The sequence below is a fragment of the Ambystoma mexicanum genome, chromosome 1q, assembly GCF_040938575.1.
Source record: "Ambystoma mexicanum isolate Mex_15411 chromosome 1q, UKY_AmexF1_1, whole genome shotgun sequence".
Taxonomy (NCBI): Eukaryota; Metazoa; Chordata; class Amphibia; order Caudata; family Ambystomatidae; genus Ambystoma; species Ambystoma mexicanum.
This window is the reverse complement of record NC_090922.1, coordinates 1,199,130,648-1,199,143,394: the sequence shown is the minus strand read 5'-3', so window position 1 is coordinate 1,199,143,394 and position 12,747 is coordinate 1,199,130,648. Positions and strand designations below refer to the sequence as shown.

Here is a 12,747-nt window from a genome sequence, read left to right as displayed (position 1 = left end):
CATCTCTGCATCACACGACCTTTGACCTCTGATGACATGATGACATCACAGGAAGTGGTGTCATTTGACCACACCCCAAAGTCACATCACGGGAAGCGATGGAACACAGCCTTTCACCACTTGACAAAAGAGGAAATGGCATCACATAGCATTGTTTCTAAGTACACTACGAAAAATATGGTTGCGATATCACTGTAAAGTGATATACATTTATACAAGAATGGATCACCATATGTATCATTAAGATCAGTTTGTATATAGGCGCATATTACCAAATTACTGTGAATGCAAGCACATGTCCAAGGCCAAACGATAATGATGTGTTATTATATAGCACTTACGCTTGAGCGCTTCATATGGAACAAATATAAATACAATATTACCCAAACTGTGTTGGTACTCATTTATCAACCTCAGCAGGATGAAAGGCTGAGTTCACCTTGCCAGGAGTCGAACCTGCAGATCACACACACATTGCAGCAGTGAGCGCTCAACCCACTGAGCTATCTTAACGGCTATAGCTATCAGAAAACCAGCCACTCCAGAAACAAAGAGCCACATGTTGCTGGCCACAGCCCAGGAGCCTAAATTTAATTTACAAAAAAAGAACAAAACGTTTTTTTTACATGTTTTTTTAGGGGTAGCAAGGGAGACCACACGGGTAGCTAGGGAGACCTTAGCGGTCGCAGGTGCGACACCTGGTGACCCCTAAATGACATCCCTGCTATCATGGTCAGACTGTCGAGTAAAGCAGAACTGAGATATGTCAGTAAGCTGCAGTTGTGTCACCATTGGACCCATCGAGTGAACCAAACTGAGTAACGAGTAAGTAATCAGGACAAAATCTGGGGTAGGCCCAGAGTGGAAGTGGCGGATGCGTGAAGGAATAGGGGTTCACCCCATCATTGTTAGAAAGCCCCCATGCTTCTTTTTAGGTGTCCTGCATCATGGCGGCGGGTGGAAGCAGGTGCTCTCTTTTAAGGGGGGGTTTCCCTCTATTAACGTGGCCTCTAACATTAATAACTGGATGGTTGTGGCCTATTGAGAACCACAAGCCAATGTGTAGTCTCTTTCTTGTCTATAAGTCTAATTATTGTAAAATATCTGAGGATGGGCACAAACAGTGGAGGGGCAACCTGCAAAGGGGTCCTCCCTGACTCGACCCACAATGCATCAACATCATTCTACACCAACAAACCAGTGTAAAAAGGACTTTTGCTTGCACCAACCAACCAGTGCAAATCAACTTTGCAATAATCGACCAATGGAAATGTCATTGGCTAAACGCCAGCCACTGAGGAAATGTAAGTATTCTGGCCCTTTACATGTTGATTTAATAATGTTACATTTAAAAAAAATGTTGGGTGATGTGTCTCTCTAAGACAGGTATGTAAAATTGAGACTGTATTACAATAGAATGTGGTTATTTGCGTAGAGACACATATCAGAGTCTTTCCCAGTTTCGGAACGCTTGGTAACAGGAGTTATTATTCATCATATTATTGTGAACGGATGATAGCACAGGGGCAACGCACTGGTCCAGAGCAACAGAGGCTAGAATCCTGGCTCTGCATCGCCCACAATTTTGGTACTAAATTTGCAACCTCAGAATTTGAACTCCTGTAGAGATATACATATCAATGAAGTATTTTATGTACAACAAAGTTTTATATGTGCATTAAGTAACATGTGTATGTGAGAGGGAGGGAGACAGAGAGAGATTAGTTGCTTCAACATAAAACGTTTGTATATCCCTTGGCAGACATTTCAAGCGTGTTCTGTTCTTCACGTCTGCGCACACACGCACGCACCCAGTAAGGATCTCCAGTGATCACATGCCGAGGCCCCGCCCACAAAGAGAATGCTCGCCGTTGGCGGCCCTTGTGAGGACGCCCCACCGAGCACGCACCCGAGGAGCGGGAAAGATTACTTTCCAGAACAGAAAGTGTGCGGCGGAGGCAAAGCTGCAAGTCCCAGGGGCGCTGCTCGGTGAGTAATGACTCGCATTCAAAACAGATCCACCCGCCGCCTTCGAAAAAGCAGCCAAGATGAAGAGGATGACGTCAGCGACGTGCAGCGGCGAAGAGCAGCGCGAGAACAGGGCTACAAGCAACGCACGAGAGAACGCGTGAAATTCTAAGCGGGGACCGATTTGTTGCACCTACTTAATACACGTAACATTACACTTTAAAATGATGAATACACACGTTCCACTAGAATTCTTCGTCACTGGCTTATTATGTGGCTCACGTAATGGAACACTTTTGTCAATGCTTTAATTAGTCTTGGGATCTGACTCACATAAGTCATGTTTTTTAAAATGTCGGTCTATTCTTCCATATGGCAATACAGATGGTAATGGAGGGAGACAGCACTATGAAAAGAGCAGCAGCACATACATGCCAACCCTCCAAGTTTAGGTGGGAGAATTCCGATTTTTGCGTGAAAAATAATGCTATTTTCACGTTCTCCCACCTAAAATGAATCTTTGCCCAATGCATTCCTATGGGAAAATCTTTGTCTCCCGATTTTTCCTGACGTAATCTCCTGCACAGGTGGGTTGAAAAGTTGGCATGCATAGCATCCCGCTTAGCATTCTGGGCTCAAAACCCTAAGCCCGCTTTGGGGTGCATCTTTGGAACTCTGTAGGCTATGCCTTTTGTGTGTTTTCTATGCCTACAGACCACCCTGCAAAACAAGTACCTAGCTTGCTAAGAGCCAAGCCATTCGTGGTAGCTCCTGGTTCTTTGTTAGGCTTCCTCATGGTGGCTAGAAGAGCACTAGCTTGGGTGGGCTGCCTCTCGTGATGTCAAGAGACACACCAATGTGTCAGCCCCGGGAGATACTTTGATTTCTTCTGAGTCAGAGTTACCAAAACAACCCCCAACATTTACAAAACACTTTACTCTTTGTTGGACACAATAAACTCTTGGAAGCAGGCTCGGACTAGCATATAGGGCAATAGGCCCATGGCTGAACCAAAAACGCAAAATGCTTGTGTGGGCTAGTTTTTTGGGTCAAAGTGGGCCCTTTTTTGGCCAATGTGGGCCAGTTTGCTGAGTTACTTCACTATGCAGCTAATAGTTTTGACCAGTGTTGCTGAATAAATATTTTTTTCAAATGTGCAATCTGCATCACATTTTATCAACCCCCCCTCTTGGGTACTATTCAAACAGCGTCACAAAAGGAATTATTTCCGATTTGCAACTGTGGGACACTTTTTTGTTGGTGCCCCAGACAATTTTATGCCCCAGTCCGTCCCTGGTTACCATGTCCGAGACGCTCGTATTAAGCAGGGCGACCTGTTGGCTCGGAAGGGGCCATGGGCCTTTGTGGGGATGACAGACCAGTGGGCAGACTGCAACAGGTCTGCTCAAGTCCTCCTGATTTCCAACTGGGCCTGCTGGCTGGTGGCCAGGCCCGAATGTATGGACATTTTGGGTAGAGCCTGGCCTGATATGAGAAAGGAACTGTGCTACAATGTGCCTCTTCTTCTTGGCTTTGCCTGCCGAAACTTCCCCTAAACGTGTGACAGGCAGCTCTGCATACGCTGAGTCCTTCAGGGAGGGCTGGGTATGGGTCAGGGCCTGCCTTCTCACCCTCGCTTAGCAGGGCTTTCAGAACAGGCCCATCCCCTGCCCTTACGCATGTAACCTCTACTTACCTGGCAGCAGAGAATCTGTGATTCACAAGGCTGATCTCTTAGGGTGACCCTCATCTACTGCACATTGGATTTGCTGACCTCTGAAACGTCCCTCTAAATGCGGGATACTCGACTGCATTATTTCTGGTAGTGTGGGACTGCTTTCACACTTTTCCCTGATTTATTGGTGAAAGAATGAAAGAAAAAGTAAAGTGTGCGAAAGAGCAAGTGGGTTGGTTGCACACAGAGCCAGGATCGGACTGGCATGTAGGCACATGCCCAAACAAAAGCAAAATGCTTTTGTGGGCCAGTTTTTTGGGTCAAAGTGGGGCACTTTTTTGGACAATCTGATCCACTTTGATGAGTTACTTCACTATGTAGCTAATAGTTTTGACCAGTGTTGCTGAATAAATATTCTTTAAAATGTACAATTTGCATCACAATTTAGCAAAAACCTCCCCCTTGGGTACAGTTCAAACAGCGTCACAAAAGGAATGAACTGTGGGCCACTTTTTCGTTGCTGCCCGAGATAATTTTATGCCCCAGTCCAACCCTGCTTGGAAGTCATCCCAACAAACTCAAGCAACTGCACATTCTCATGTGACTTTCAACAGGTTCTGTAGTCCAAGTGGCTGGGAGTATTCACTATCTACTGGGCTTGTGTTTTCATTGTTCTCAATATTGAGTCTTGCAATTAAAACTTCCCCTGATGCACCCAGGCCCCCATCGCCCTCAAAACACCCATATATCTAATCTTTTTAATGTAATGGGCTACCAGGCCATAAAGAAGCATTTATTCTAGACTCTGGGCATCCACATTAAAAAAAGACTTAAGAAGTGAAGAGAGTGGTCTGGCTTTACCCCTCTGACATAATGTTGGCAGTTCTCACTGGTCACTAGGAAAACTACCTCCTTCAGTCTGGCATCTTGCCGCTTTTTCAGACTTCCTCTATTAGTTTGGCCTGGTGATTCCATGTTACCTTTGGATTTATTTTTACGAATGAAATCCTCATTGGATTACATTGGCCAACACAGTTGCCTATGGCCATCTTTGTGGTACCCAACCTTTAATCCATACCAAAGTACCAAAGGATGTTGTGGCTACCTCCCTGTTGAAGGTCTTGTTTGAATTTCATTATTTTTAATGTCCTGGGTGTTATGCTTAGCAGTGCACGGTGGTGGCACGAGTTATAGTTGCTTAGCTTACCATAACTGGCGAATTTCAGGGGGTTTTCAGTTTTATTTGGAACCATAATGTCCCTTTAACAAAGTTATTTCACTGAATTTCATAGGTTTTTAGTTGCACAACTTAACCATAACGTCCCGTTAACAAAGTTTTTTTACTGATATATATATACATATATTATAAAGAAAAGACAGGGCACACAGCCTCACCGGGACAATTGTCTCTATATCACCATAAAAAAATAAAGTCTTGGAGAGGTGGTCCTGGCGTACATTTTGGAGTACCGGCGCATCCAGGTGGGGTTGTGTTCCCTGCCTTTCATATGTAAGGCAAAGAGTCCGATCATGTTTTGGCAGGCACCAACGATCAGCAGTACTTGTCCCACTTATTTGCTCGTTAGCTGAGCGCATTTAGACATTCACTACTATTCACAATATATATACACACATGAACTTCAACGTGATCATTGCATCTGCCAGAGTATATATAGGCACTCCTCATTATACATGTACGAGGGCAGGATTAAAAAGGGCATTTTATGAAATAGTTGGTTACTGTGCGTTTGTATTGCTATTGATTGTACCCATGTGACCCTCATACCCTGCAAGCCATACAACACTTGTACAGAATCATAGACATCACTCTTCGACATTACTGTATAAAATGGCAAAACTACCACCGGAAACATTGAGATGCCAACTTTTTGAGAAGCTGGCCCAATCTCTCTAAACTTTATATAAAGTAGAAATAGGATCAGTCATTGCTCATCATTTTGCTGGATATTTAGCATTTTTTATGGGGGCAAGCTCCCCATACCTCATATTGTGGTGGTCGATAATGGTTTCAATGGGAAAGAAGGGTTTGCGTTGCGCACAGCATATTGGTGACTGGGGTAGATGTGATGTTAGCGCAATGTAGTGATTTTGTATGCATCCAGTGTAGTTAAAGAGAATGGGATTAATGTTACTATTAGTATTACTTTGTGTATAAGTGATCCATTTTAGACCCACACACACGTAGCAACATAATTACAAGTCTGCAGATACAGTATGAAAGAAGAGAAGCAGGAAGCTTTTTGAGCGCATGCGAGAAAGGAGATTCGCGGATAGAGAAGCCACTGCGAGGGGACGCGGTAGTCTTGAACATATATCCACAGACATGTAGACACAAGGTTTTCAGGGAAATGTGTTTGGGACAGTTGGGGAACAAGGGGCGCATGGCAAAATACACATATATGTATACCGCTGGTCGCTCATAGTTGGGGTTCGTGTTGACCGCAGTTTCCTGGGTTGGCAAAATAAACTTTGTGCAACCTGGGAAGTTGGTTGTTCAAAGACAAAGGATGGGGGAAGGCGGCTAACTGCATTCAGTGAGCTGTGATAACATCAGATGATCAGTTGCAGCCAGGCATGGGTTTAAGACTTGGTGCTATTGTGAATAGGAGATGCAATCTTCCTGAGAACATGGGAGTTTGTTATACAGTGACCAGGGAAGTCCAGCCACCTGGTATGGTCGACTTGGGGCCAAGTAATAAACCGTGTGCAAGGGGTGCTTAAGGGCAGTTTGGCAATTGGTTTATGGGTTTCAATCAGGTCCTCAGGCATTACCAGGATGTTGCCAGATGCCATGCATGCAGAAATGGTAGTCATTATAGATTAGCATGAAATGAGAGCTACCAGGGACACCAGCAAGTCTGGGTGAATAAGATGCCTGTCATCGGTCGGTTCAAAGGGCACTTGTTTGTTTCTCTTCCTCCTCATATTGCTGAAGGGTCCTTGTAAAGCCAAGTGCATCACGACCGGGGTTAGAGGTCCCCGACCAGATAGGATTGTAATAAATTAGGATTGTTATGTGTGAATATGTAACCATGTGATGATGCCACGACTGACTATGGAAAGATCCCAATAAGTGGTGTGCTGTAACTATGAGATAATGCAAATATATGTTGAAAGGAGTTAGTGATTTAATGAATGTATCCAATGAGAGTGTGGGATCTTTGGGGGTTACATTTCCTTGTATAGGGTTAACCAATCATGTTTGGGGGGATGACATTCTAACAAAATATGTGGGAGTGGGTTAATTGTTGTGATAATGTATATAATGTGTAACCCTTCTGTGGTTTGGGGAGAATCTGGTTAGTTCGGTCTCTAAAGCATTGTCTAGCCCCTTCCAGCGTTTGTACAATAAACTTGCTTTACAGACAAACATGCACTTGCTTCTTAAGAGGTGGGCTTATTTTGGGTAAGGAGATCAGAGGTTCACCGCCACACTCCCTCCCATGCCTCCACCCATCCTCCACTCACCCACTAGCCTAAAAATCATACTCTTTCCGCACCAACTAAAAAACACTGTGAAAAATGCAGCAAAACCTCATTTTCACAAAATGCAGTGAAATGGCCATAATCAGTATGTAGAAATAACCAAGGCAAACTTTGCACAAGGGAGAAATCACTACTTCATTCCCCCCATAAGAGAGCAACAATCACTCATTACCATTCCCTAAACTCTGCAAAGTTACCCATTTCATGGAGATAGCGGTACATCCCAGACACACAGCAGCACTTTCATTCCTCTTTGGTCTAATACATAAATCATGCTGACTACTGTGAGGAAACTGAGGACGTCTCACTTCTTCCCCTAATATATCCTCCTCCCAGGTGACCAGGGAAAGGACGTCGCTATCGGATCCTGACCCTGGGGGTGGGTATGCGAGGGAGGATCAACTGGGTGGAGGAGACTTGCAGGGAGGAGATGTGTTACCCTTAGATGAAATCTACAAATATTGTGTCTCACAAGACAATAACTTCAAGTATTTATTTTACCATGGCTAGAACAAGGGTTACGGATCAGTCCAGAAAGTTCTGCGAAAGTAACAAATGTAAATATTTCATTTAACACTTTCTTTTACAATCCACCGGCATACATATTGTGAACAAAGACAATCTAAAATGTTCAAATCTATTCAACATTAGAAAAACTATATTGTGCAAAACAGTGCATAGAAAGTGCAATTAAGTATAACGTGCAATTCGACTTGCTGTATTATGCAACACTGAACTATTTTTCTTTTTATTGCACATATCCCATCTAAAAACACCTATTGTATGAGAACCAATGAGTTTTGCACATATCCCCGTCTAAAAAAACACCTATTGTATGAGAACCAATGAGTTATTAAAGAAGGGGTTCATTCAATGGAGTCATTGTCAATTAAAGGTAGTTCAGAAGTGCACATGGCTCATCGATATTTTACGTTGAACTTCCCTTATGTTAGTTTTGACCAACTTGCATCAAGAGCTATAATAGCACTGATGCCCATCTTCCTCAGGACCAGACTGTTATGAAAATGTTGTGTATAAAATCTTCAAAACACCTTCACGGAGAGTCTTTCTCTTTATCTAAAAAACATGCATAAAAATCAATTAAAATCTTACTATTTCACAAAACTGTCCAACATTCGTCAACCACCGTCAATAGCTCATATATATATATATATTGCATGGCCACAGTAGTGGCCATGTAGTTATGGTTAAGTTGCTGTTTCCATAGGAAGAGCACTTTTTGGGTGGCTTATAACATCGCTCTCCCTGGACGGATCCTCACCAAACTTTGCAAAAAAAAGTATTTTGGTCACTCTGAATTATTTTGCAAAGTTTGGTGAGGATTCGTCCAGGGGGGGCAAAGTTATAGGGGGGTCCCAAAACTTTTTTTTCCCATAGACTGAATGGGAAACAAATTTTGCTCACGCCTACAGCCCAAACCGCTGGACGGATTTCCACCAAATTTGGACCAGGAGCAGCAGCTTGGTCCCGAAAGCGTGCTTTTGCAAATTTGGCGAAAATCCGTCCAGTAGTTTTTTTTAAAATGACCGAAAAGTAGGTAAAAAAAATTAGTGATATCTGTGTCCGGTTCGCGGACACACTTCCCTGTTCTCTCCGTGGACAGTGTCCTGATTGGCCAATCGTCTTGCGTGATGTTCGCGGACATGCAACGTGTTCGCTGATTGGACGGCGTGGAGCGTGAAGCGCGTCAGATTTTTCGGTAGCGCCCGCCAGCTTGGATTCGCGGACGTCCGCGGACAGCGCGGTGAAACTTTGTTCAAAATGTGTATTTTGTAGAGTGTGTTGGTGTGTAGGAGTGTTTGGGGAGGGTGGGAGTGTATGAGATAGGATGAAAGTTGTGTTTTTTATGTGTTAGACGTTCTTTTTGTGTTCGATTTGTTTGCGGAGATCACGGGTGTTCTGAAATGTTCCAAATAAACTGACTGGGGGGTGTTCTAAGGACTCAATATGTGTCCGTTTTGTTCGCAAGCAAAGTGAAACTGTTCTAAGAACACTCGCGGTGTTCGGGGAGTGTTCGTAGGGGGTGTCCTGAGGACGCTGTCCGTATTGTTCTCTGTCAAGTTGAATGTGTTCTAAGAACACCCGCAGTGTCCTGAAATGTTCGCAAATAAACAAAATGGAGGTGTTCTGAAGACTTTTTTGAGAACACTCCCGGTGTCCTGAAATGTTCGTAGGGGGTGTCCTGAGGACGCTGTCCGTATTGTTCTCTGTCAAGTTGAATGTGTTCTAAGAACACCCGCGGTGTCCTGAAATGTTTGCAAATAAACAAAATGGGGGTGTTCTGAAGACGCTTCTAAGAACACTCGCGGTGTCCGGGGAGTGTTCGTAGGGGGTGTCCTGAGGACGCTGTCCGTATTGTTCTCTGTCAAGTTGAATGTGTCCTAAGAACACTCGCGGTGTCCTGAAATGTTCACAAATAAACAAAATGGGGGTGTTCTGAAGACACTTCTAAGAACACTCGCGGTGTCCGAGGAGTGTTCGTAGGGGGTGTCCTGAGGACGATGTCCGTATTGTTCTCTGTCAAGTTGAATGTGCCCTAAGAACACTCGCGGTGTCCTGAAATGTTCACAAATAAACAAGATGGTGGTGTTCTGAAGACGCTTCTAAGAACACTCCCGGTGTCCTGGAATGTTCGTAGGGGGTGTCCTGAGGACGCTGTCCGTATTGTTCTCTGTCAAGTTGAATGTGTTCTAAGAACACCCGCGGTGTCCTGAAATGTTCGCAAATAAACAAAATGGGGGTGTTCTGAAGACGCTTCTAAGAACACTCGCGGTGTCCGGGGAGTATTCCTAGGGGGTGTCCTGAGGACGCTGTCCGTATTGTTCTCTGTCAAGTTGAATGTGCCCTAAGAACACTCGTGGTGTCCTGAAATGTTCGCAAATAAACAAGATGGTGGTGTTCTGAAGACACTTCTAAGAACACTCACGGTGTCCGGGGAGTGTTCGTAGGGGGTGTCCTGAGGACGCTGTCTGTATTGTTCTCTGTCAAGTTGAATGTGTCCTAAGAACACTCCCGGTGTCCTGAAATGTTCGCAAATGAACAAGATGGTGGTGTTCTGAGGAAGCTTCTAAGAACACTCCCGGTGTCCTGGAATGTTCATAGGGGGTGTCCTGAGGACGCTGTCCGTATTGTTCTCTGTCAAGTTGAATGTGTCCTAAGAACACTCGCAGTGTCCTGAAATGTTCGCAAATAAACAAGATGGTGGTGTTCTGAAGACGCTTCTAAGAACACTCGCGGTGTCCGGGGAGTGTTCGTAGGGGGTGTCCTGAGGACGCTGTCCGTATTGTTCTCTGTCAAGTTGAATGTGTTCTAAGAACACCCGCGGTGTCCTGAAATGTTCGCAAATAAACAAAATGGGGGTGTTCTGAAGACGTTTTTGAGAACACTCCCGGTGTCCTTGAATGTTCGTAGGAGGTGTCCTTAGGCCGCTGTCCGTATTGTTCGTTGTTAAGTTGAAAGTGTTCTAAGAACTATCGCGTTGTTCTGAAATGTTCGTAGGGGGTGTCCTGAAAACGGTGTCCGTATTGTTCGCTGGCAAGTTCAAAGTGTTCTAAGAACACTCACATTGTTCGCGGACATTAAACGTTTCCCATAGATCATAGTTTAAATGTTTGACTCTATGGATGTGATATGCTGCGGTGGTTGTTGCCAGGGCATACAGTCTTGGGTGCATGGCCATTTGGCCATGCATCCAAGACTGTATGCCCTGGCAACAACCACCGCAGCATATCACATTCATATTTGCTTATAACTTTGGGTGAAAAACAAATGTATAAGGAACGAAGGTATTAGATACTATGGATGTGATATGCTGCTATGGTTGTCCTTATTATTGTATACTTACTGTTTGGTCTAGTAATGGGAGTCCATGTTTTTCTTCTTCATTTGTGTGATAAAAGAAAATAGCATGTTAGTATTAGTATTTTGTAATGACTTATTACATTGTATAAGCAATATACTTTTATTTTTTTGTTGACCCTCATATTTAGTAGAGTACAAATCAGAGTACTGTGCAATTTGCTCAGTTTCTGTATTTGTTGCTAAAATCATTGGGTCTGTGGGAGAAAAAAAAATCCGTGTTGGATTTAAAAAAAAACCTTTTTCAGTTATGCTACAGTTTATTTGTTTGTTTGTTTTCAGTGTTCACTTGTTGTTTCTGGCTAATGCTTTATACTTTGCTTTGTTGTATTTTTTTTGGAGCAGTAACAGATTCTTCATTTGTTTTGATATTATAAAATTTTGGAGCAGTTAGATACCAATTGGCGTATTCTAACTTTCTATTTTTTTAATATATTTTAGTGGTTTTGATTTACCTATTTGGATATTGTTAAATTTTGGGACAGTTAGATACCAATTGGCGCATTCTAACTGTGTATTTTTTGGCCTAATTTAGTTGTAATCATTTATCTGATTAGTTGTTGTAGAATCTTTGAGCAGTTAGATAGCTTTTGGAGTATTCTAACAGTTTATATTTTTTTAACACAAATTTACTTAAAGGTTTAAAAACAGTTTATTTATCAAATTCTGGTTTTAAGAACATCAAATAAGCATTTGTAAGATTTGCTGGTAATCTCTGCTTTAGAGTAATGGTACTATCATTACATTCAAACCATCCACATTTCTTTTTTATATATGCCGTGTAGTGCCCTGAATTGGTTGTGGTTCCTGCGTGGTAGATTATACCTATTGTTGTGAAGGTTTTCTTACCAAGTGATATTTGACTATGTGTGAATCCAGTCAGCTTGCAGTTGTTTTTGGTACCATCTGCATTGTAACGTAGAAGCATTAGTATTACGTATTTACTATGTGTTTGTATTACTAACGTGGAGCGATTATATGAATTGTAGGTAGAGCATAATCTACCATGGTTTGCATTTTGTACAAGTTGCTGAAATGGAATGGATTCAAAATTTGGTATTGATATATATATGAAGCGTTCATTGGGAATTTCTTCTTGTGTCACATTGTTTCACAGAGTGCATGTATGTTTCCACACATATGAAATCTGGAAGATTTCATTTATAGGTATGTTTTTGTTTTCCAGTACTAATAGTAAGTACATTAGAAATTCTTGTGGATCTTCCTGTGAGTTTATAGTGAATTTCACCATTCCAGCACAGTAGTCCAATTGTCGTCCTATTCCAAAAACACTATATGTGTTGTCAGGATTGTTTTCTGCATTTCTGTGAAGTACTAACATTTGCAAACACAAAGGGTCTGTGCTGTGTAAGTAAATGTTGTCAACAATTGGTGGTAATTGAAATAGAATATTCATTGCTACATTTGCATAGCAACTTACACCAACTATATTTGAGAATTTAAATGGTCCAAGTAGTTCTGTATCTAACTGCTTTTTTTGGAGTTTGTCTTCCTTCTTTAAAGAAGTACCTGGTTTACTTTCTCTAATTGATTCTTTTTTGTTTGTGGTACTTGATGAAGTATTAGTTTCTTTTACTCTCTTTGGAGGATTTGCAGTGACGTCCTGTTGCATTTCTGTTTGATTTAGTTTTCTTTTACAACGTTTTAGTTTTTGTGGAACACAATATGTGTTTAGATGGGGAGTGTATAGTGAGCAA

The 12,747-nt window shown here is 42.6% G+C and overlaps 1 non-coding gene across 1 annotated transcript; it reads left to right on the top strand.

Moving 5' to 3' along the window:
* The first annotated feature begins 3,656 nt into the window (after positions 1-3,656).
* LOC138565560 (U1 spliceosomal RNA) lies at positions 3,657-3,822 on the top strand. Its single transcript, XR_011301402.1, has one exon. It is a non-coding gene; the product is annotated as a U1 spliceosomal RNA (small nuclear RNA).
* The last annotated feature ends 8,925 nt before the right edge of the window (positions 3,823-12,747 follow it).